A 24,885-nucleotide genomic window follows, 5' to 3' on the forward strand; every position below is an offset into this window, starting at 1 on the left:
TGCCAGAGGTTACTAAAGTAACATCAGGAATGGATATAATCAGATCTCATCTATTATTAATGAGATTCTGCCTTAATGTGATCATTATAGGTATGTGCCTTACACCTAGAAGCTATCATCTAACATAATAACAACCTCAAATAATGAGTTGCCAGCGTGATTTTTCTTGTGCTAATGGTTTTACCCATAGGGTTGCTTTTTCCTTTTCTTATAACAACAACAATAATAATAAACCGTAACATTTTAGACAGAGACAGGTGTAAGTTTTATTTGTAATATAATGGTTACTGTTTAACATCTTTATAGTTAAGATTTGCTACCGAGCCAACACAAAAATGTTTTGAAAACCATATTATTACTACTTATAATGATGATCCCAGAGCTAGAAAAACCTCATATGACTTTCTATAACATCTGCTATATGTGTGTGTGTGTGAGAAATTGAGAGAGAAAAAAAGAGAGAGACAGAGACAGTGAGACAGAAAAAGAGAGACAAAAACTATCAAATCCTTTCTCTCAAAACCTTTAAAAGGCCAGAAATTCAGTCTAAAATTATTATTTCTTTGAAATGTCAATTCTTACTATTAAAAAGCATCGAGAGTTCCAAGATATGATTATACTTATAGTTTGATTGACTAAGAAATTAAAAATTATTTTTTCTCATATATAAGCCTTTTAACTGCAATCCCTTTTCTTCTCCAAGACATAGGTTAAGAAAGGACATAAATTAAGCCTTTGTGAACAGAGGCAGAGAGAGACCACATCCTGAATAGTTTAGCTTCCAATAGCATCTGTTACAGCAGGTCATTTCAAATAGCTGTGCTGAGGCTTGCTCACAAACTCCTATTTAATCGTTAACACAGTTGAATTCTACAGGGTACAGTTACCTGGAGACCAGATTAGGCAAATTTAAGTGTCAAGAATGCGAGTGGATGCAAAAAGGAGGGAATGAGGCCCAAATATCCGAGTACCTGACAACAGCAAAATCAATGGAGAAAAGCTCAAGGCTGGCCAATTAGATGCTTCACCCCTTAAATGGTTATTCCACTGTTTCATCCCTCACTCTCTTTGAAACCCAGTGTCCCTGGGTGCGCTATGAAAGGGTAACCCCTTGTAACTGTGGCACCTTGAGTTTCTGTGTTTCAAAATGTTCCAGGAAGAAGTCCAGCTATGGCAAAACAAAAAGTCGCTGGAACCAGAGATGCCTGAGTTAGAGATGAACTTTGGTGAACTCTCCAGATTACCATACTAAAAACCCCGCCCAGGGACGAGCTTGTTCACTATTTCCCACACATGTGGCATATGAAGCAACGTGATTGGGGACTGTACCTGTGCTGCCTTTACCCTGCCTTTACATACAAAAACTCAGCCAACTAGCTCAATAAAAGCCCCCTTTCCATCTTTCTTCCAAGAAACACTGCTTTGGGAATGACCCCCTGTGTTCTCCTTACGTGTTGCAAGTAATAAAATCCCCTTGTTAAATCCTCTTTGGTTGTGGTAATAACACCCACCAAGCAATCAAACTCATTTCACTGCTAGAGTCCACTTCCTCATAATCTACTTACTCCCAACTCTGCAGGATGACTTCTCTTCCACTGGTCTGGTTTGGGGCAGTCTCCAGTGATCTCTCCAAATTATTCTCTTTGTAGGATTTAGTGCTGCTGGTCAGTTGTTGCTTCTGGAAGCTTTCCTCTCCTTTAGCTTCTTCAGCACTAGGCTTTCCCGGTTCTTCCCTTGCCCTTCTTCCCACTGGGCTGTGCTGGCTTCTGTGTCCCTATCCACCCTCAAGATATTATCATTTCCTGGGTTCTTTTTCATCTCCAGCTCCTATGATCAGATCTTTACTGATAAATCCTAAGTTCACATCTTTAGCCCTTTTTCTGCTAATGAGATTCAAACCTGAATTTCACCCACTTGGTGGACGGCTCCATATGAATGCCAACAGCATCTCAAACTCTGCAAGTCCAGTTTTGCTCACTGGCTTCTCTGCTTTTCCCATCTTCTTTTCTCACTTGTCCTGACTGACTCTCCTGGTTAACGGGCTCCTCTTCCTCTGACTCCTTCAGTCTGGAAACATCTTTGTTTTCTTTGCAATTGCTAGGTTCTGTGCTTCCTTGTTTGACCATGCAACATATCTCTTCCCTTATTTCTATTCCTGGTATCATTACCTGGACAATTAGTAACTTCTTAACTAGCCTCTTGGCCTCCAAACCAGCCTTCACTCTCCTACTCAAACTAACTTTTTAAAACATTGATATTGAGCTTCAAGTCAGGGTAAGTTAAAAAAAAAATTAAAACATTGATAGAATCATGATATTGCTAGTAGTACTATTAAACATAGTAGTTGCTCAAGAAATGTTACTTCATTACTTCCTTAGCTTCCATGACTTTATCTGGTAAATTGAAATCCAGCCTTGGCCTGATATCTTATACGTCTCGTAGAAATAAAGGATGGAGTTTTCATTTGACTTCTGCCTGAAAATCCTATCACTGATGAATCTGGGCCCCGCTCTAAAGAGTGTTCCCAACATTTGAGGCTCATTTTTTACACTAAAACCTTCTCTGTGCCCCATGGATTGAACCATTGTCAAGGCACCTAAAGCTCTAAAGTCAATGATGCTCCCAATATAAAACAGACTATGCTGAAAGATAGGACATTGAACCATTTTCTATAGAGTGGGCTATTTAAAATACCTTCTTCTTATGTATAAAATAAGCAGGTTGAAATAGTGAGCTCTAGGATCTATTCAGCTTCCAAAAAGTCTGTTTCTTCCTGGAACCTCATTTAGAGGCTGGGCTGATGTTTTAAAATAATTTATCCACAAAGAATCACATACTTTTGTGTGCGTGTTCTTTATAGTTTTTTTTTTTTGAGGTGACCATGAATATGCATCTTTTAGATTTCTAACTGCAGGGAGTGTAATTATCCAAGGACCAGCTGCTGGCCTAGGAAATCCATCCCTGCATTTTCTAGGCCATGCTTCCCAAAGGCTACTGCCAGTCAGTAACTGAGTGTAGCAGGAATATAAAGTAGGTCCATTCCTGGGAGATGCAGGACTCCACTGACTGGTGACTTTGGCTCATGAACTTCCTGCCGGCCTTGCCAGACTTTTTAAAAAACTGAACTACATTCTCTGGCTGGGCATTGTGGCTCATGCCTGTAATTCTAGAACTTTGGGAGGTTAAGGCAGAAAGAATACTTGACGCCAGGAGTTTGAGACCAGCCTGGGCAACATAATCAGATTCTGTCTCTACAATAATAATAATAATAATAATAATAATAATAATAATAATAATAAATTAGCCAGGCGTGGTGGCATATTATTGTAGTCCCAAATACTCAGGAGGCTGAGGTAGGAGGATTGCTTGAGCCCAGGAGGTTGAGGCTTCAGTGAGACATGATCATGCCACTGCACTCCAGCCTGGGCAACAGAGTGAGACCATGTCTCAAAAAACAAAAATAACTGAATTGCTTCCACCCATTCTTCCTTTCTTCTCTTTCTCTTTCACTCTGGGTTTGATTGCATTCCCAGCCTCCCCTGGCTCTCTCCTTCTTTCTCTCACAGGGATTTCTGCTAATAAAGTCCTCCCATGTGTTGGTGACTGCTTCTCAGATGGCCTGGACTAATGCACAAACTGTATTTGTCATAAGAAGTTCACCTTTACCCACGGAGGAAAATGGAAAATTTGATCTAGTTTTAGCATCGTGATGGTTTGAATGTGTCCCCTCCAACATTCAGGTGTTGAAACTTAAAGGCCAATGTGGTTGTAACAAAAGGTGGGGCCTTTAAGAAGTAATTGGACTTTGTGGGCTTGCTCCTCTCTCAGGAATGGGATTAAGGCCCTCAAAGAAGACGTTTCAAGCAATGTTCTGCTGGCTTGCCCTTCCACCTTCCTCCATGTGAGTACACAGCATTCATTCCCTCCAGAGGGTGCAGGGCCGCCTTGGCACCATCTTTGAAGCAGAGGTCGGACTCTCACCAGACAACAAAGCTGCTAGGACCCGGCCTCCAGAACCGTGAGAAATAAATTTCTGTTCTTTATAAATTACCCAGCCTCAGGTATTTTGTTAAAGCAACACAAATGAAATAAGAGAAGTATCATCCGTACATCTGCAATCAGTCCTGCAGATTCTCTTTCCATTACAAAGGCATACATTCTTTCACCTTTTCGATAAAAAATATTTTTCCCTAAATTACAAAAAATACATAACATTTGTTGAAAATATACATATGTAAAAAGAAAAAAAACCTGTATAACCAGTTCTTTCAGACCTTTTCTATAATAAACAACAACAAATGTTAATACATACAGTGATTTAGTAGAGGAGTGACAAATTTTTTCTATAAAAATTAGTTAAGTATTTTTAACTTTATTGACCATACAGACTCTGTTGCAACTTTTCAACTCTGCCCTAGTAGACTGAAAGCAGCCACAGCCAACACATAAGATGGGGCTGTGTTTCAATTAAACTTTGTTAAAAACAAAACAAAACAAAACAAACAAACAAAAAAACAGATAAGGGGCTGGATTTGGCCTTGGTGCATAGTTCGCTGACTATGATTTAGTAAAAGAAATGATCTTGTTAAAAGACTTCATCTGTGGCTGAATGGGAATTTTCAGACGTTATTTAAAATGACCCAGAGAGGTCTGTAGAAATCAGCCCCCTTTTGCAAAGTGGTAACTGGAGTAGAGAGCCCGGTGGTATCCTGGCAAGAATGGCTCGCTTACCGTGGTTGTGGGATCCCAGGCCACAGGGGACAGCCCCTGGGATGTGAGAGGAACTCATGTTTATATGGAGCTTTCTCCCAAAGAACTAGCTGTGACTTAAAGTGAGAAGGAGAATGACTAAGCTGACAGCTACATTGTGGTCTTCTGCTGTTGTCAGGCATGAGTTAAGTAGGTTGCAAACCCTTCCTAATGTGCTTTTCCCATTTAATTTTGTGGCTGCATAAACTTTCATAGCAAATAATGAGTTGGGGCTGCAGCCCAAATGTTATGGACTCTTTATGTATCTGGAGAGCATGTGGAGTGAGGCTCTGCATTCTAATGGCCTGCTTAACCAGCGCCGGCTGGGCCGAGCAAGCTTGTTTTGGCTTGAAGAAGGATTCTGCAGAATGCGAGGGGAACCCACCAGAGAGGCCGTTGGCTTCACTGCTGCCCTTTCCTCTCCACAGAAGCATTTTTCCCCAAGACTTGACAGCTGTTTCTCTTGGGTCAGAGTGAATTTGTCCCTCAGCTAGAATCCTGACTGTGTCTGTCTTGATATGAGCGTTGAAGGATAAATTCTTACCTAGGAGTCCTGTTTTCAACATCCACTCTTGATACTCCTATTTGTCCATGGAAATGAACATTGACTACCTATTTTCTGGCCCATCTGCTGAGATGGCATCGTGCCTGATTCCTGGCAGGGCAGGCACACTCCAAAGGGCTGGAGTTTTAGTGCACTGTGTTTGGAAGGGTAGCTGTGAGGTGGGGGGAGGGAAGGCAGTGGCACAGGGAAAAGAGAGGCAGAAAGCTGCTTTTCCTTGCTTTGCCCTCAGTCTCTGGCTCCTGGACCCTTCCATCGGTGGTCCCTGCTTTACCCCTTGCTATGGTTTGGTTAGTGTTTATTTGTCCTCACCGAATCTCATGCTGAACTTTGATTACCAGTGAGGAGGTGGGGCCTAGTGGGAGTTGTTTAGGTCTTTTCCACAGTGGGTGGGTCTATGCAAACCTACCCCCAAAGTCTGAGGAAACTGAGAGGCTGAAGAAAGACATTGACATATCTACTTCCTTAGAAACATTTAACAGGGACAAAAGCCATGTCTGTGTCTCAGGCAGTGGTGAGACAGGATGGCATGCCATTACCCCCTAGACCCAGGGCTAGTGTACTATAGGGAAGGGGTGATTCAGAGGAATGTGCAGGACAACTGAAGTACAATAACACCAAGGTTCTTTGACCTAAGGGCAGGATTTACTCTAAGTATCTGCTCTTACACAGAAACAATAGGTAAACTGAAACTCTTAGAGTTCTTTCTGGAACTGGGGTTAATCAGAAGTCAGCATGGCGGATTAGCTTCCAAGATAGAGTTGCTTTAACCTCCACAGGGTTGTGAGGGGGCAGATCTCTCATGAATAGATTTATGCCCTGCCTTGGGGTGGGTATGAATTCATTCTCTATTAGCTCCAGCAAGAGCTGGTTGTTAAAAAGACCCTGGCACCTCCTCCCTCTCTCCTGCTTCCTTGCTTGCCATGTGATTTCCGCGCACACTGGCTCCCCTTCACTTTCCACCATGAGTGGAAGCAGACTGAGGCTGTCATCAGACGCAGATGTTTAATCTTTAACTTATAGCCATCAGAATTGTGAGCCAAATAAGCTGTTTAAAAAATAATTTTCTCAACCTCAGGTATTTCTTTATAGCAACACAAAATGGACTAATGACTCCTCTTTAGGAATCAAGGCCTTTAGAAAACCTGGGCATGAGAATTGCGTGTGTGCGGGCAAAATGGCAAATGTTAGAATCTGACTTCAATCTCTCCCCAGCTACAAATATCTAGAGGAGTCAAAACAGAGTGCAGTGGAAAAAGCAGATTACAAAATGGTAATGCATGGTGTTACCCTACTAATGTAAAATATTGTGTGTGTGTGTCTGTGTGTGTGTTAGTATTTCTAAGGCAGGTGGTGGAACTATAGGTGTTTTTATTTTTTATTTCTTTTTAATTATGTACTTTCACATTTTTCCACAACAGGTATATGAATGATAACAAAAAGCAAAACAAGACAGAAATAGCTGCAAAATATTAGGTATAAGACTTTACTGAAAGACCTAAGCTCTGGGCGAGGAAGAATTTTTAAGCGCTCTGTAAAATGTCTGTCAATGGGTGCTGGCAAAATTCAACCTGGAACTTCAGAACGTGACAGCAAAGACCTGGTAGCAGAGGAGTAGGCAATGTCAGTTCTCAGAGAATGGTGAAGGGGAGCGGTGCAGGCCAGACCTTTGGAGAAGAGTCAACAGTTTCTGTGTTATTTTCTCTGAGAGGCCTTCAGTGTCCTCCACTACCTCTGTATTAGTCCGTTTTCACACTGCTAGTAAAGACATACCTGAGAATGGGCAATCTAGTAAAAAAAGAGGTTTAATGGACTTACAGTTCCACGTGGCTGGGGAGGCCTCACAATCATGGTGAAAGGCAAGGAGGAGCAAGTCACGTCTTACATTGATGGCAGCAGGCACAGAGAAAGAGCTTGTGTAAGGACACTCCCTCTTATAAAACCATCAGATCTCATGTCACTATCAGAATAGCACAGGAAAGACCTGCCCCCATGGTTCAGTTACCTCCCACTGGGTCCCTCCCACAACATGTGGGAATTCAAGATGAGATTTGGGTGGGGACACAGCCAAACCATATCAATCTCTATCCCCAGGCTTCCCTGGAAGCATTGGTTGCTCCTTTTTTTGACTCCATGGAAACCTTTTGCAGGCTGCTCTCAAGGTGGTTTTCCCCTTGCAGGTGGAATTCACTGATGCATTTCAATGAATGATACATGCTCCCTAAAAGGTGCATGGGCTCTTGGAGGGAATAAATCATCTCCTCATTGTTTAGAAGAGAACCTGGTTGGTGGTGAAGCTCAAAATAAATCTCTTCATTCCTCCGGCCAGAATACTATTTTTTTTACAGTTTAGTTCATTTTTAAATTTTTTATTCTTTTGTGGTAAAATATACATAATATGTACCATTTGAGTCATTTTTGAGAGTACGGTTCAGTAGCATTACACATATTCAAATTGTTGTGCACTCATCGTCACCATCCATAGCAGTTTTCTCATCTTCCTAAACTGAAACTCCATGCCCATTAAACAATAACCCTCCATTCTTTCCTCTCCGGTCCCTAGCAACCACCATTTAACTTTCTGTCTCTATTAATTTTCCTATTCTAGGTACCTCATAAAAGTGGAATCAGATATTTGTCCTTTTGTGACTGGCTTATTTCATTGAGCATGATGTCCTCAAGGTTCATCTGTGTTGTAGCATGTGTCAGAACGTCCTTCCATTTTGAGGCTGAATAGTGTTTCATTGTGTGTGTATGTACCACATTTTGTCTATCTATTGAACTGTCAATGGACACTTGGATGGTTTTGGCTACTGTGAATAAGGCTACTGCAAACATGGGTGCATAAATATCTGTTTGAGTCTTTCTGTCAGTTCTTTTGTGTATATACCCAGAAGTGGAATTGCTCAGAAAACTACTTTTTAAGTATGGTTGTCACTTGGTGTGAGGTGAAAGCAAGACTAAAAGGGGGCCATAGCTGTAGGAGTTAGAGTCCAAGTGTAGTTGGAGAACTATGTACCACAGGTTTACCTACTGAATCAGGATTTTTCTGGAAGCTAGACTAGGAATCTGTATCCCCAGGTGATCCTGATGATCAGCTAGGTTTGGGGACCACACAACTTCATGATTTTCAAGGCTTGTTTCCACTCTACAACTGAATAAAATCTGTTACCCCTTGTCACCACAGGACGTCCATAAAATCCTTGGATGTTTTTCTTGCAAATGGAAAACAGAATTTCAAGATTATATTCTCACTTTTGGAAGTATTGCATCTAATTTCCTCCCAAATCTTGCAAGAGACATATTCACCTTCTATTTTACAAATGAGGATACTAAGGCATTGAGTACGTCTTCATTTTGTCTGAAGTCACCTCTGTGTGTAGGTATGCAATAACATATCAGAAATTTAGAGTCTAAAGTAAACCCAATCTAATGACCTCATTTTCCAGATTTATAAATAGAGACGAAGAGGCAAAATGATTAGCAGAATATCCTTACTGGATGGCATTGGGATCAGAATTTGTGTTCCCTGACTCCACTCCTACGTGCATGTAGAGACTCACTCTCTTGAAATTCTGTGTTTCCTCCCAACTGGGTTGTGAGCTTCTTATAGTTGGTGCTTCCTTTTACACCTCAGTCTCCCATCGTGTCTAGGATGGGACTAAGCACATAATAGGGAATGACTGAGAGAGTGGAAGGGGCAGTGCAGACGAGAGGTAGAAACATGGCATGCAGAATGATGCCCCTTAAGCAGTGTGATTTGACTCTATAAATGCAAGGGGGAAGAGTTATTTCTATTGCTTGTCTATGTAGTGGGAAAAAGTACATGGCATTTAGAGCAAAAAAAGGCTTAGATTTTAATACAATTTCACTGTTTATTATTTTCAGACTGTGAGCATATTATTAAACTCTAAGCCTCAGTTTCCACATCTGTAAAATGCAAAGATTAATACTTATTTCAAGGGGTTATTAGAAATAGAAAGTAAAAGCAACCTGAACAGAACCTGACACATTGAGCACAGTAAAAAATATTAGATTGTTTCCAACCTCCTTCCTAGGAGGAAGAACACCAGTCTCAAGGAGAAGGCTAGTTTATCTGTCACAGGGGCCTGCATTGCCACTGCAACTGGGGCTACTGGAGGTTGAACTTAGGATCAATTTTTTGGCCCAGAAAATGTGCCTATTTATATCAAATCAGAAAGGAGTCAGTTATATACCCATGTTGTTAGTAGCATTATTCACAATAGCCAAGATGTGAAAGCAACCCAAATATCCGTCGATGAATGAATGAATAAACAAAATGTGGTATATACACATAATGGAATATCATGTAGCCTTAGAAAGGAAGGAAAGTCTGACGCATGCTACAATATGGGTGCGCCTTAATGACATTATGCTAAGTGAAATAAGCCAATTACAAAAGGACAAATACCACAGGATTCCACTTGTATAAGGTACCTAAAGTAGTTAAACCCATAGAAAGAGAAAATAGAATGGCGGTTGCCAGGGCAGGGGGAAGGGAATTCGGAGTTCTTGTTTAATGAATCTAGACAGAGTTTACATTTTGCATGATGAAAAAGTTCTGGAGATTGGCTGCACAACGATAGGAAGGTACTTAATGCCACAGAACTGTACTCTTAAAAATGTACAGATGGTAAATTCTATGTCACATGTATTTTACCACAATTTAAAAAAATTTTAAAAAGATTCCAGGAGCTATAACTATTATTTTATTCCTGCTGCACATAAACCACATCTTTTCTTTCTGAGTCCACCCAGAATCTGAAGCCATTTCTTCGGACAGAAGTCCATCCATGCTGCAACAGGTCGGAAATAGCTTCATAATTTTGAGATTAGCAAACTTTCTCTGCTAATGTCTTGCTAATTATCATATACACTTAACATTGAACCATAATTATTATCAGTTAATTTGACCTTAAAATTTATCTTTGATAACACCTCTGGCATTTAATTATGTAACCGGTAACTCATGAATGTTATTAAGGGATGTATGACTACAGTAAAGCATAATTAGATCTCATATTTGTTTCATATCATATTGATTGTGGTAATAGTTTCGTAGTTTTTACAGCTTATATAGATATGGCTACATTAAATTGATAGTCTATAAGACAAACAAACATTTTAACAAGTATTTTAAAAGCATATTAAAGAGAGGCCATGAGGAAAGGAAAAGTAGATGATCATATCTGATGCCATTTAACAGAAGTTCACAATAAATAAATAGCCTGATTTCAAGGCCCCATTTTAACGTAAAAACAAATAACATTCAAGTACTTATGTCATAAAAAATTAATTCCTACTGTTGTAAAACAGAGAAAAACAATGACCAAACTGTTTCTAGTACTGTTAAAGTAACAAATATGTTCCCCTAAATGTTGTATGCACATTAATTCATATTTTAAATATGCTAGTGTACTTTTAGGAAATGTGCAGTGAATCTTTTTGTAAAATGAAGAATCTCTTTTTTAGAATATGTGGTTACTTTCATATCTTTGTAGGAGAATTAAAAGTCAGCTAGAAATCAGGTTATCTAGTAGGACAGACTGGTAGATTCTAAACCCCTTGAGGGCAAAGTTCTTTTGCATCTTAATATCATTTACAATTCCTAATGTGGTGGTTCACCCATAGTAGGTATTTAATGAATATTGATTGCCTATTGTGTGAGACAGCTTGGGGGGAAATTAAAGAAACTCTGCTTTATGCACTTTTCTCTGAAATGGGGACAAAGAAACACACTGTATTCATCAGGATTTTCCAGAGAGACAGAATGAGGAGGTTGGATGGGAGAGGATTTAGTAAGAAGAATTGGCTCACATGGTCACAGAGGTGGAGAAGTCCCAGATTAGGCCAACTGCAGGCCGGAGAACCAGAGAAGCTGGTAGCATGGCCCAGTCCAAGTCCAAAGCCTCAGAATCAGAAAAGCCAACAATGTAGGCCTCAGGGACCCCCTGGAATGTTGCTGAGACAAGTCCCAGAGTCTAAAAGCCAAAGGACCTGGAGTCTGATGTCCAAAGGCAGGAAGAGAAAAAATATCCTGCTCTGGAAAGGAGAGAGAAAACAGAGTGAGTCCCCCTTCTTCTGCCTATTTGTGCCAGCCTGGCCCCCTGCTGTCTGATTGTTGTGCCAGCATTGAGGGGATTTTCCTCTCCCAGTTCACTGACACATGGAAACACCCTTACACACAAACACAGAAACAGTGTTTCACCAGCTACTGGACATCCCTAAATCCCGTCACTTTGACACCTGAAATTAATGAGCACATGTATCTTGAGAAAACAAGTCAAGATTCTGATGTGGAAAGGAAACTCAGAGTCTGGTGAGTTACCAGATACTTGACCATGGAGGAGACTGAGACTTTGCAAACCAGGGAAGGAAACTGTGCTAGTCCGTTCTCACACTGCTATGAAGAAATAACTGGGACTGGGTAATTAATAAAGGAAAGTGGTTTAATAGACTCACAGTTCCACATGGCTGGGAAGGCCTCAGGAAACTCACAATTATGGTGGAAGGGGATGCAAACACGTCCTTCACAGGGCAGCAGGAGAAAGAAGTGCTGAGCAAAGGGGGAAAAGCCCATTGTAAAACCATCAGATCTCGTGAGAACTTACTCACTATCACGAGAACAGCATGAGGGTAACTCCCCCCATGATTAAATTACCTCCCACTAGGTCCCTTCCATGACAGTGGAGATTATGGGAACCATAATTCAAGATGAGATTTTGGTGGGGACATAGCCTAAACCATATCAGAAACTCCCGCAGCAAGGTCAGGTGTGAAAATAAGCTACAGGAAACATACTCAGATTTTGAATTTATACAACTAATCTAAGTCAGATAGATGGATTGATTTATTTTTAACTCCCTGTCTTGATTTGTAATAAAAATGTAATAAATTAGGTGGAATAGTACACTATTTGAAATGCAACACAGATGAGGAAGCTTATTGCTCAAAGCCACACAGAATGAAAGAAATCATTGTCTAAAATCACAGAACTGTGATGTATCAGTCATTAACTGAAAGTTTTTGTAAACACAATTCTCATTTTTCAATTGAGATACAATGAGGAGATATTAGAAACATATTTTGATAACTTACCTTTACTATTCCCAGAGGAGCTACTGCCCTGATGCCTTCCTCTTGCTAAGTAGCAGTTCGTTGGTTTGTAGTCATTCTCCCTTAACCATAGGGGATACATTCCAAGACCCCCAGTGGATGCCTGAAACCTCAGATAGTTCCAAATCCTATACATAATTTTTTTTCCTATAATGTATACATACCTATGATAAAGTTTATAAATGTAGCACAGTAAGAGATTAACAACAATAATAAAATTGAACAGTTATAATAATATACTGTAATAAAAGTTATGTGGGGCTGGGTCTGGTGGCTCATGCCTGTAATCCCAGCACTTTGGGACGCTGAGGCGGGCAGATCACCTGAGGTCAGGAATTTGAGACCAGCCTGGCCAACATGGCGGAACTCCATCTCTACTAAAAAAACCCAAAAATTAGCCAGGCGTGATGGTGCACGCCTGTAATCCCAGCTACTTGGGAGGCTGAGGCATGAGAATCACTTGAACCCCAGAGGTAAAGATTGCAGCAAGTCGAGATTGTGCCACTGCACTCCAACCTGGGGGATAGAGCAAGACTCTGTGTCTCAAAAAAAAAAAGTTATGTGAATGTGGTCTCTCTCTCTCTCAAATCATCTTATTGTACTGTACTCACCTATTTTCAGATGGTGGTTGTCTATAGATGACTAAAAGCATGAAAAGTGAAACCAGGGTCTACTGTGAATCTGTATAAGGGTCAGCCAAAGGGTCAGAGTGAGAAAATGCTTAACTCCTTTCCTTTCTTAACCTGATGTTTTTTCTTCTTATTTGAGTAAACTGATTTACATTTTCTTTCCCTGAAATAGGTGATCCTTTCACAGACCGGAAGAATGCGGATGGTCAACATGCTTACTCAAAGAGCTGAGTCATAGTCCATAGGGCTTAGTGGAAAGAAAGCTAGGATAGTTGTGAGTATGCCTAACTGTGTGTGATCTTGGGAAACTTATTTAACATCTCTGAGACTATATCCTCACCTGTAAAATGGAGCAATTAATATCTTTAGGGCAGGGTTGTTGTTAGGATAAGAGAAAATACATGTAAACGTATGACATTTAGTTGATGCTTAATAAATGGTAGCTAATTTTCCTTTTATGATTGTAAGGAGTTGAGATGCAAATTGCAATGCCACCGAGAAGGGAAACCAATTAACCAATGAGGAATATAAAAATAGAAGTAAAACCAGAAAGACGAAACCATGAACTCACAGAATCTGTAGATGTGCTTTGGTGAAGGAATAGCTTTGTTTACCTGAAGCAGCTAAGCTGTATTTTGTTTTGAGAAGAATAGAGTGATATCTTGTAAAGGGGCCCAGATGAGACTGGAAACATGGGTTCTAGGTCCACTTCTTCTGTGGATGGTATGACCTTGAACAAGTCACTTAAATGTAAAGAAAGGAGATTGAGTGACTCTCTCAAATTCCTTCCAGTCCTATGATAATGGAGGCCTGGAAACAGGAAGAGTAGAGTTTGGATGCAGACACACAAAAAATCTTATTTTGGATCCCAGCTCTTTAAGCCTGTTTCTTTCTGTAAAATAGTATAAAGATCTATATTTTGGTGAGGTTATTGAGAAGAACTACATAGTAGTCTACGAAGTTGCCTCACAGTGTGATAAGCATTTTTCTATTTCCCTTCCATTCCTTTTAGCCACATTATATGTCAAGAACTACATCTCAGGCTTCTTAGTTGAGGAGACATGTATGAAATAAGCCTTTGATAAGTGTTGGCTGATAATGATTTTATTTGTTTCTGTAAGGCCTTGCCTACCCAGAGAGAACTCCCTTCTTTTTTGTGGCATTTCATCTTCCTATTTACTTGTTCCAAAATTCCTTTTACTAGGTTATTCCTGACTTAGACAACCAAGGCAAAGCATTGTCTATTGATGACCATGTCACCAAAAGCAGGATGAGGATACTGAGGTGTTTGTGTGTGCGTAGGTCTTTTACCATTTTGTATAAACCAGATTAGTTCAAATTAAGTCCTTGTTCTTGGGAAAGGAAAGAAACTTTTAGCAAGACGAGCAGTATAGTGTCATATGTAGCAGGCTTAGAGTTAGCCAAACTTGGGTTCGAATCTGACCTCCCATTTCCTAGTTCTGTCCCATTTAACCCCTCTAAGAATCAATTTCCTGAGTCTTGTAGGGCTAATAACACTATTCATTTCATAGCATTATTGTAGGGATTAAATAAGATGATATTTGTGATATACTTTGCATAATACTTGGCATAAAGTAAATGCTTAATAAACAGAACTGTGTGTTTCAGGCCGAACACATACTTTGGTTAAATAAAATTTATGAGAGGCCATTGTTTTGAAGTAAGTTCTGACATTAGGCCCTAATAGAACAGACCAAACCAAAATGGGGTCACTCATGCTAAGGTTCCATGTTACCAAATTGAAATCGTCATTCAACCTTCTGAGAAATCAAGAGAGAGAGATGACAGCTGCATCACTCAAACAGGCCAGTTTTAGCCAGTATGATAAGGAAGTCCCTTCTGCTTTAATTCTTATAAAGAAGGTAACCTGAAGTGACCTGATGTTAACCAATCTGTTTTTTTCTTTTGTATTATGCTATTTCCTTGTTCCTGTTCAAGGTACCTTATGAAAACTGAATGTTCTGCCATGCCCAATGGCTTTTATAAATCTTTAGATGAGATGCTGGCCAACTCATGAATCACTAATAAAAGCCAATTAGATCCCTTAACTAAATTTTTTGAAATAAAAAGAAAAATGATTTTAGAGATGAAGAGAGTGAGGCTCGGGGGAATCAGGAAACTCATCTAGGCTGCTGCACCATAGGAAAAATAGGTCTTTGGTCTCCTGATTCCCAAGGCTGGAATTTCTATTTGTCTTTCTATTTCATCACCCTTCTGAAGTTAGTATTTAAGAATCACTGCAATACATCTGCTAATGTAATCTATTTATAAAATACATGAATCATATTTCTGATGAATTTCTCTATTCACAATGCTTAGTAGCTACAAACTCTGAATAATAAAAAGGAAGCCTGTTTCAGGTGGTATTAATAGTTTATCAAGGAGAAAATAACTGAATATCGTATTAGCATCGTTTTCCTTTTACAGAATCTGGCTACTGCCCCCTGGTGCTAATAATATGTAATTACACTTCATGAAAGTTGCATTCAGCATTTAGGTTTGAGTCAAATGTTGATAGAAATTAAACTTGTTGCCCTCCAAACATCTATGCACATTATCTGGATAGGAAATATAAAGTTACAATCCAGAGTCCACCTAGGCATACCAATGGGTAGCAGAATGACTTCACCTTTTAATTGAAAGTAATCCATTTCTGAGAAACCATCACAGGCAATTTGGTACAATTGAACTTTGTCTTTAACCTTTTACTATAATTTATGTGATTAGGCCAATGGAGGAAGTGGTTTTCAACAGCATGATTAAAACACTTTGAGGAAATAATTTCTGTCTTCAAGCACCTTGCATGATTTTTTTTTTTTTCTTTTCCAAGTGTTTGTCCTTTCTCATCAAAAGGAGAGTCAGGAAATGGAGAAATACTGACTTTTAAACATTGTCTTGGACAGAAATGAAAGATCATAAAACAGCGAGGTCAAAGCCAGGGTGCTGGTTTTTAGCAGACCTGTGCAGCATGATTTCTTGCCTGATGAACAGCAGGACTAGAGTTGTACTATTTTCAGTATTTTCCAAATTTAGGAATTTTACCCATCTATCAGGGATTTTTCAATTTTACTGAGCAAGTATTAAATTTCACCAACTTTTCAATTTTATTAAGCAAGGACTTATTTAAAAATAAACAATACATCGTGGCTACCATCTACTAAGAACCTATTTTATAAAATAAAGGACACTTTAATATCAGTAAAGTAGGAAGGACACAGTTTTATAATAATGGGCAATTTTATTCAACAAAATACAGTTGTTGCATTAGTCTTTGGTTTTCTCATTTTGCCAGGTGGCAAAATTGGACAATGGACCAGGTTTAGTGTTCCCTATTGAAATGACCTGCTCAAGTTCTGACTAAATTTTAGGCTGAAAATATTCCACTCTGCTTCTGTATTTGCCACTGTGCTTCAGAATATGTACAGAGGCTCCCAAATAGTCTTCAACATGCATGAAATTTATTGGCAATATGTATTCTGCCACATTTTTGGAGTAGGGAGGGTTGTTACAAGAATTCAGCTAAATGTAGCAAACTTTGCAAATCTCAAAATTTTGAGTAATCATTCTGAACTGTCTGTCCTTTGCCATTTTCTTTTGAGAAACAGGATCTTGTGCCACTGCCCCACAGTACTTTACATCTCAACAAGAAGAAAAAGAAGGTATTTTTTTTTTCTGGAAAGAGTAGGTTGTGGGTGACCTATCTGAGTTCACTGGCTCACTGAACAGTGATTAACATTTAAAATGTATGCAAACTAGACTCCTAATTAAAGCCCAATAATGTAGGACTTTGAACCTATTCACTGCCTTTGAAAATAATCATAGATGCTGGCTGCTTATCGTGAAAAAGTCATTATGGTAAATGACCAACTCCCCCACCTTCTTTCCATCAACTGCTAAAGTGATTCTCCATTGCAAAGATTTGCAAATGGTGCATGTTGCAGTCACATGTCTCCTGGTAGCTGTAATTGTTATGCAAATTTTCTTGGCTCAGGAATAATAACATTTACAGAGCTCCTGTTATATGTGAATTTGCAAGCATGAACTGAATTCAGGGTGGGTGGACAGTGGTGTTGATCTGAGAGTTCGTCAAGAACTCTCAACGGCAGTTTGGACGTGGCAGCGAAGAAGGGGAGTGACCCTTCCTCCCATTCTTTATTCTTCCTCCTTTGCTTTGCTGACTGTTTGTGGGAAAGGGGATATGAAGCGCAGAGAGGGAATTAAAAAAAAGTAATGGAATCCAAAATAGGTCAGAGGACAGAAATATTCAGGAACCAAATACTAGTTGCAGTATTAATTAAAGTCAGTCTGTCAAAGGTAGAGAATCCAGATAACAAAGACAGCCTCAGTGGAGAAAAAAGGGAAATGTGAGAATGAACATTTATTGTGCCTCTGGTAAGTGCCAGAGACTCCTGTACATAGGCTACATATTTTATCATTGACCCATATAATAGCCTTATAAAATAGGTTGTGTTTTCTTACAGGTGAGGAGCCTGAGGTTCCCAGGGGTTTGTGTACATGAGGAAGGTTCTCACATCTCAGAGCTAAATTTCAACTCTAAATATACCTGATTTGAAGACTTTCCCATCTCCAAGTTTCCTTTCAAAATTACTCAAAAATGTACCCATTGAAATGAACTTCCAGGAAACGCGATTTCAGAGCAGTGGTTTCATTACCTTATTTCCCTGGACTTCAGTGACACAGAGATGATATGGCTAAAATGAATGTTTATTGCCTAAGCAGCTGCTGACATGACCAGCACACCATGGTCCTGGAATCGAATGCAATGGAATATATGGCTACAAAAGGGGTCTGGGAGCTCTTCAGTGTGGTTCCTCAAGACCTCTCACTGTGTTCTGTGGGTAATTTAATGTTTACTAAGGAAATAGTAAACACTGAAATGTGCCAGCAAATGATCATTTTCACCTTTGGGAAATCACTCATTTGATGGCGACGTTTAAGGAATTTATGTTATTCTTTGAAGACTTACAAACAGAAAAAAAGTGATTATGAGCTATAGGAGAACAAAATTTCCCCTCTTGTCTTGTTCATTTCTCTGGTCTGGCAGTCTTTCCCAAATATTTGCGAGATACAGGACAAGGATACAAGTAGAGGCCCAGAGGTTGTGTAGGCTATACATTTAGGCTACACAAATAATTATCCTCTGTCTCTCCATCTCAGGACTAGGGCTGTGTACTCTGGTGGTGTAGTTTGTACTCTGGAGGACAGACCTGGGAAAGAAAATCATACGGGGCCTAGAAGCAATTTGAAGGCAATATGGGGAAAGGATTTTAGGGTCCCTGGAACACAGAGGTTGGTTAGTAGAGGAGAATAAGGGTTCTGGGTTGACATGTCCTATTGCCACACAAACTTCTCACCCCAGGCAAAGCTCTGTGGCTGGAGGAAGATGACAGAGTGGTGGCTTTTAAGCACAGGACCCAGGGCATGGTTGGAAGCATGCACAGACACACACATATAGACGCATGCTTGATGAAACCGCAGATCACCTGTAATTTTTCCTCTGGGTAACTTGACAGAGCAGAGACTTTGTTCTTTATTTTTTCTAGCTCTCACCATAGTGATGATTCCTTTTCAAGATGGTATAATTTAAGTAAAATAAATATTCTTTATTTTTCTTCCAACTTTTATTTTAGGTTGGAGGGTATATGTGCAGGTTTGTTAAATGGGTAAACTGCATGTGGCTGAGGTTTGGTATAATTGTTTTCATCACCCAGGTAGTGAGCCTAGGGACCCAGCAGGGAGCTTTTTGATCTTCATCCTCTTCCCATCCTCTACACTCAAGTAGGTTCCAGTGTCTATTGCTCCCCTGTTTGTATTCATGCATACTCAAATGTTTAGCTCCCACTTATAAGTGAGAATATGTGGTATTTGGTTTTCTGTTCCTGCATTATTTCTGGCCTCCAACTACATCCATGCTACTGTGAAAGACATGATTTTGTTCCTTTTTTATAGCGGCATAGTATTCCATGATGCATATGTACCATATTTTCTTTATTCTATCCACCATTAATGGGCATCTAGGTTGATTCCGTGCCCTTGCTATTGTGAAAAGTGCTGCAGTGAACATACACATGTATGTGTCTTTTTCTTTTGTTTTGTCTTTTTTGAGACAGGGTTTCACTTTGTTACCAGGCTGGAGGGCAGTGGTGTGATCTTAGCTCACTACAGCCTTGACATTCTGGACTCAAGTGATCCTCCCACCTCTGCCTCCCAGAGGAACTACAGGCACATGCCACTGTGCCCAGGTAATTTTTTATTTTATTAATTATTATTATTTTTTTAATAGAGACTGGGTTTTACCTAGTTGCCCAGGCTGGTATCATGCATTTGTCTTTATGGTAGAATGAATAGACTATTATTTTGGGTACATACCCAGTAATGGTATTGCTGGGTTTAATAATAGTTCTGTTTTAAATTCTTTGAGAAATCTCCAAACTACTTTCACAGGGGCTGAACTAATTTATATTCCCACCAGCAGTGTATAAGCATTCCCTTTTCTCTGCAACTTCACCAACATCTGTTATTTTTTGACTTTTTAATAATAGCTATTTTCACTGGTGTGAGATGTATCTCACTGTGGTTTTGATTTGCATTTCTCTAATGATTGGTGATGTTGGGGATTTTTTCATATGCTTGTTGGCTATATGTATGTCTTCTTTTGAAAAGTGTCTATTCATGTTGTTTGCCCATTTTTAATAAGGTTGTTTGTTTTTTACTTGTTGATTTGTTTAATTTCTTTATATATTCTGGATATTAGACATTTGTTGGATGCACAGTTTGAAAATATTTTCTCCCCTTCTGTAGGGTGTCTGTTTACTCTTTTGATAGTTTCTTTTGTTGTGCAGAAGCTCTTCAGGTTAATTAGTTCCTATTTGTCAATTTTGTTTTTGTTGCAATTGCTTTTAGAGTCTTCATCATGAAATATTTGCCAAGGCATATGTCCAGAATGGCATTTCCTAGGTTTTCTTCCAGGGTTGGTCTGCCTCGGCTTGCCTCTCCTCTCCTTTCCTCTCCTATCTGTCCTTTCCTTTTTCAATTTTAGGTTTTACATGTAAGTCTTTAATCCATCTCGAGTTGATTTTTGTATATGGTGAAGGGAATGGGTCCAGTTTCTTTCTTTTGCATATGGCTAGTCATTTATCCCTGCACCACTTATTGAATAGGGAATCGTTTCCCTATTGCTTGTTTTTGTCAGCTTTGTTGAAGATCAGATGGTTGTAGGTGTGCAGCCTTACTTCTGGGCTTTCTATTCTGTTCCATTGGCTTGTATGTCTGTCTTTGTATCAGTACAATACCGTTTTGATTACTGCAGCCTTGTATCACAGTTTGAGGTTGGATAGTGTGATGCCTCCAGCTTTGTACTTTTTTTTTTTTTGCTTATGATTGCTTTGGCTATTTGGTTTTTTTTTTTTGCTTCATATCAATTTTAGAGTAGTTTTTTCTAAGTCTATGAAAAATGACCTTGGTAGTTTGATAGGTATAGCACTGAATTTGTAAACTGCTTTGGGCAGTATGGCCATTTTAACAATACTAATTCTCCTATCCACGGGTAGGAAATATTTTTCCATTTGTTTGTGTGTAATTTCTGACTTCTTTGAGCAACGTTTTATAATTCTTGTTGAAGAGATCTTTCACCTTCCTGGTTACCTGTATTCTTAGGTATTTTATTCTTTTTGTGGCCATTATGAATGGGATTGTGTTACTGATTTGGTTCTCAGCTTGGATGTTTTGGTTTATAGAAATGCTACTGATTTTTATACATTGATTTTATATCCCAAAACATTATTAAAGTTGTCTATCAGTTATAGGAGCCTTTGGACAGAGACTGAGGGGTTACAGAGTCATATTGTTTGCTAAGAGAGATAGTCTGACTTCCTCTCCTTCTATTTGGATGCCTTTTATTTCTTTTTCTTCCCTGATTGCTTTGGTTAACACTTCTAGTACTATGTTGTATAGGAATGGTGAGAGTGGGCATCCTTGTCTTATTCCAGTTCTCAAGGAAAATACTTCTAGCTTTTGACCATTTAGTATGATGTTGGCTGTGGGTTTGCCATAGATGGCTCTTATTATTTTGATGTACGCTTTTTTGATGCCTAGTTTGTTGAGGGTTTTTAACATGAAGGGATGTTGAATTTCATCAAAAGCCTTTTCTGTGTGTATTAAGATGATCCAATGGTTTTTGTTTTTAGTTCTGTTTATGTTATAAATCACATTTATTGATTTGCATATGTTGAACCCATCTTGCATCCCAGAAATAAAACCTACTAGATTGTCGGGGATTATCTTTTTGATGTGCTGTTGGATTTGGTTTGCTAGTATTTTGTTGTGGACTTCTGCATCTATGTTCATTGCTGATATTGGCCTGAAATTTTTTTAATTTTTAAATTAAAAAAAATTTTTTTTTTTTTAAATTTTGCCTCTGCCAGGTTTTGGTATCAGAAATATACTGTCCTCATAGAATGAGTTAGAGGTGAGTCCTTCCTCTTTGATTTTTTATGATGATTTTGATAGAATTAATACCAGCTCTTTTTTATATGTCTGGTAGAATTTGACTGTGAATCCATCTGGTCTAGGGTTATTTCTGGTTGGTAAGTTTTTTATTACTCATTCGATCTGGGGACTTATTGGCCTGTTCAGATATTCAATTTCTTCCTGGTTCAATCTTGGGAGGCTGTTTGTTGTGATGAATTTATCCATTTCTTCTAGGTTTTCTAATTTGTGTGCATAGAGGTGTTCATAATAGTCTCTGAAACATTTTTGTATTTCTGTGGGGTTGGTAGTAATGTCCCCTTTGACATTTCTGGTTGTGTTTATTTGGCTTTCTCTCTTTTTTTCTTTTAGCCTAGCTAGTGGTTTATCAATATTATGTATTCTTGAAAAAAAAAAAAAAACAAGTTTTATCTTCACTGATTTTTGTATGGCTTTTCATGCCTCAATTTCGTTCACTTCAGCTCTGATTTTGGTTATTAACTTTATTCTGCTAGCTTTGGAGCTAGTTTGTTCTTGTTTATCTAGTTCCTCTAGGTGTGATGTTAGGTTGTTAATTTAAGATATTTCTACTTCTTTGATGTAGGCATTTGGTGTTATAAACTTTCCTCTTAACCCTGCTTCAACTATGTCCCAGAAACTCTAGTATGTTGTATCTTTGTTTTCCTTAGTTTCAAAGAATTTCTTGATTTCTGCCTTAATTTTGTTATTTACCAAAAAGCCATTCAGGAGGAATCTGTTTAATGTCCATGTAATTGTATATAGATTTTCTTTTCTTTTCTTTTCTTTTGAGACAGAGTCTCACTCTGTTACCAAGGCTGGAGTGCAATGGCTTGATCATAGCTCACTGCAGCCTCAACCTCCCCAGGCTCAGATGGTCCTCCTGCCTCAAATTCCGGAGTAGCTGGAACCACAGGCATGTGCCACCAAGCCCAGCTAATTTTTATATTTTTTTGTAGAGATGCGATTTCACCATGTTGTCAGGCTGTCAAACTCCTGGGTTCAAGTGATCCTCCCTCCTTGGCCTTTCCAAGTGCTGGGATTACAGGCATGAGCCACCACAAATGGCTACTAATCATATGGTTTTGAGAGATCTTCTTGGTATTGATTTTTATTCTTATTGTGCTGTGGTCTGAGAGTGTGGTTGGTATGATTTCATTCTTTTTAAATTTGCTGGAAATTACTTTATGGCTGAGCATGTGGTTGATCTCAGATTGTGTGCCATGTACAGATAAAAAGAATGTGTAGCCTAGTGTTGTTGGGTGGGATATTCCATAGATGTCTGTTAGGTCCATTTGGTCAGGTATCAAGTTTAGATTCTGAATATCTTTGTTAGTTTTCTGCCTTTATGATCTGTCTAACACTGTCAATGGGGTATCAAAGTCTCTCACTATTATTGTGTAATTATCTACAAACTCATAGGTCTCTAAAAACTTGTTTTATGAATCTGGGTGCCCCAGTGTTGGATGCAAAAATATTAGGATAGTTAAGTCTTCTTGTTGAATCTAACCCTTTATCATTATGTAATGAATGTCCTTCTTTGTTTTTTTCTTTTTGGTTATTGTTGGTTTAAAGTCTCTTTTTTCTGAAATAAGAATAGCAACCCCTGCTCTTTTTTGTTTGCCATATGCTTGATAGATCTTTTTCTGTCTCTTTACTTTGAGCCTATGGGTGTCATTGCATGTGACATGGTCTCTTGAGGACAGCACACAGTGGGTCTTTTTTCTTTATCCAACTTGCTACTCTGTGCCTTTTAAGTAGGGGCATTTAGCCCATTTATGTTCAAGGTTAATATTGATATGTGCAGATTTGATGTTGTCATTGTGTTGTTAGCTAGTTCTTATGTAGTCTTGATTGTATAGTTGCTTTATAGTGTCAGTGAGCTATTTACTTAAGTGTGTTTTTGTGGCAGCAGGGGTTAGTCTTTTGTTTCTGTGTTTAGCACTCTCTTAAGGACTTCTTGTAAGGTCTCGTGGTAACAAATTCTTTTAGAATTTGCTTGTCTGAAAAGGATTTTATTTCTCTTTTGCTTATGAAGCATAGTTTGGCTGGATATGAAATTCTTGGTTTGAAATTTTTTTAAGGATGTTGAATATGGGCCCCTGATTTCTTCTGGCTTATGAGGTTCCTGCTGAAAGGTTCACTGTTAGCCTGACAGGCTTCCCTTTGTAGGTGACCTGGCCCTCCTCTCTAGCTGCCTTCAATATTTTTTCTTTTGTGTTGACCTTGGAGAATCTAATGGCTAAAATAAATTTTCTATTATCAAGTTGAGATTATATAGTTTATGTTTTGTTCTTCTTTTGCTGTTTTTCTACATCTGTTTTTCAGCTATTAGTCATTTCACTTCTCTATTTAGGGACAAAAGAGGACAAAAAGGTTTGCTTCTTACTTTAGGCTTGTGTCATGGAACCTTACATTATAATCCTAATACTTTAATGTTATAGATTGAATAATATTTTAATATTATGACTGAATAGAAACAGCTCCGGTCTGCAGCTCCCAGTGAGATCAATGCAGAAGGCGGGTGATTTCTGCATTTCCAACTGAGGTATCTGGCTCATCTCATTGGGACTGGTTAGGCAGTAGGTGCAGCCCATGGAGGGCAAGCCGAAGCAGGTTGGGGCGTCACCTCACCCGGGAAGCATAAGGGGTTAGGGAACTCCCTCCCCTAGCCATGGAAAGCCATGAGGGACTGTGCTGTGAGGAATGGTGCATTTCGGCCCAGATACTACACTTTTCCCATGGTCTTTGCAACCCGCAGACCAGTAGATTTCCTTGGGTGCCTATACCACCAGGGCCCTGGGTTTCAAGTACAATACTGGGTGGCTGTTTGGACAGACACTGAGCTAGCTGCAGAAGTTTTTTTTTCATACCCCAGTGGTGCCTGGAATGCCAGTGAGAAAGAACTGTTCACTCCCCTGGAAAGAGGGTGCAGTAGCCAGGGAGCCAAGTAGTCTAGTTCAGCGGATACCACCCCCCACTGAGCCCAGCAAGCTAAGATCCACTGGCTTGAAATTCTCACTGCCAGCACAGCAGTCTGCAGTCAACCTGGGACGCTCAAGCTTGGTTGGGGGAGGTGCGTCTGCCATTACTGAGACTTGAGAAGGTGGTATTCCCCTCATAGCATAAACAAAGCCTGGGGAAGTTTGAGCTGGGCGGAACCCACCACAGCTTGGCAAAGCCTCTGTAGCCAGACTGCCTCTGTAGATTCCTCTTCTCTAGGCGCGGCATCTCTAAAAGAAAAGCAGCAGTCTCCGTCAGGGGCTTATAGATAAAACTCCA

The sequence above is a fragment of the Pan troglodytes genome, chromosome 11, assembly GCF_028858775.2.
Source record: "Pan troglodytes isolate AG18354 chromosome 11, NHGRI_mPanTro3-v2.0_pri, whole genome shotgun sequence".
Taxonomy (NCBI): Eukaryota; Metazoa; Chordata; class Mammalia; order Primates; family Hominidae; genus Pan; species Pan troglodytes.